Source organism: Carlito syrichta, unplaced genomic scaffold, assembly GCF_000164805.1.
Source record: "Carlito syrichta isolate Samal-C Ts95f unplaced genomic scaffold, Tarsius_syrichta-2.0.1 Scaffold91582, whole genome shotgun sequence".
NCBI classification, from domain to species: domain Eukaryota; kingdom Metazoa; phylum Chordata; class Mammalia; order Primates; family Tarsiidae; genus Carlito; species Carlito syrichta.
The window spans coordinates 57,338-58,845 of record NW_007035678.1 but is presented as its reverse complement, the minus strand read 5'-3'; positions in this window follow the sequence as shown (position 1 = coordinate 58,845).

The window sequence follows — 1,508 nt, the reverse complement described above, 5'->3', positions numbered from 1 at the left end:
AAAACGTGACATGGATTTTATAAGCTTAGTAGCTGTAGGTGGAGACTCTCTTGTTTTGTTTGCTAAACCTTTTTAATAAGCAGTGAAGTCAGGATATCAAAGATTGGATTTTTTTCCCTTAGGACCTTTGTTCTTTTTTTGGTACTTCAAATAATTTCAACCAAAGGGATATGCATGGTAAAGGAAAACAAATATTAAGTATTTCCCCTGTTGTGGCAATGATTCAGATGAGATATATCTGTACTCTTGTGAAGAAAGATGTGGTTGATGTGAGGCAGTGATTATATACTTACGCTGGACTAAGACAGAATTGGTTTAGTGGGGCGGTGGGTTAGTAGGCACAATATGGTGTGCTGAATGGATTGTTTGCCTTTTTATCCAGAAGTAAGTAGGCACTAGTTAGTTTGCTGTCTGGGGAGTGGCTTTTTTTTTTTTTTTGTCTGATATCTATTATGGATGATTCCAGTATTCTGCGAAGAAGGGGGTTACAGGTGAGTAAAAGAAAACCTTTTTACTGATCTCCTTCCTTTTAGCATCTTTTGAAAATGTACTGAACATATTGTTACAATTTTATTTCATTCATATGAGGCAGGAGGCAGGGTGGAGTGCTGCTAAGTTCTTCTTTATTCCTTCATGCATAGTTTTATAGCTGATTTGTCCAAGATCTCACTACTTTGATAGAAAAATGCTGCTTGGGCTTATTTACATTGTATTGAGTGAGTGGAGCAATTTAATTAGATCTATATAGGATGCAAGCCTAATTTTAGACATTAAACATTACTACTGATGGATTATTTACAGTGAACTAATTCTGTTTCTTACCACCATGTCTGTGCCCTCTCCTGTTGTTGTATGTGTGTGTAATATTTCTTTGATTCTACACAGTTATAAGAACTTTTCTAAGTTATCAGTTTGCATGTATACATTCCATCCACCTGTCTATTTTCTCTCCATCTAGAGATCTATCTATCTGTATGTCTGTCTGTCTTCTCCTTAAGTCTTCGATTATTTGTCACACAAAGAGATATGTAAGGTCTTACAATGAATGGAAATAGACTGATAGACAGCTTCAACTGAGTTTTAATGAATACCCTTAGCACTAAAAGAATGCATGCCAAATTATTCTAATTTGATGATTAATTTTTTTCATGCTTTGTAAAGTAGATCATCTCATCTTAGTCTTATTAGCAAAGAACAAGCCATCTTCTATTCAGTCTATCCTGAATGTTTTTGAGAATTGACATAATCAAATTCCCATATAAAGCACTAATCAACTTGTAAGGGTTTTGTCATGAAATGTAGCTGTTTCTCTTGTTTCTCCTTTTTTTTAATTTGACATTTGTAAAGCACTTTTTGAGCAGAACACCTCAGGTCTTTTTAAATTATTGTGAATTAGCATTATTTTGGTTTCTTTGAAGTGCTCAGAAAGAAAACATATGGGCTTAGTAAATTTCAACAAAACATAAATTTAAACAAATTGTTATTTAGTTATTATTATTTGTGCTTCT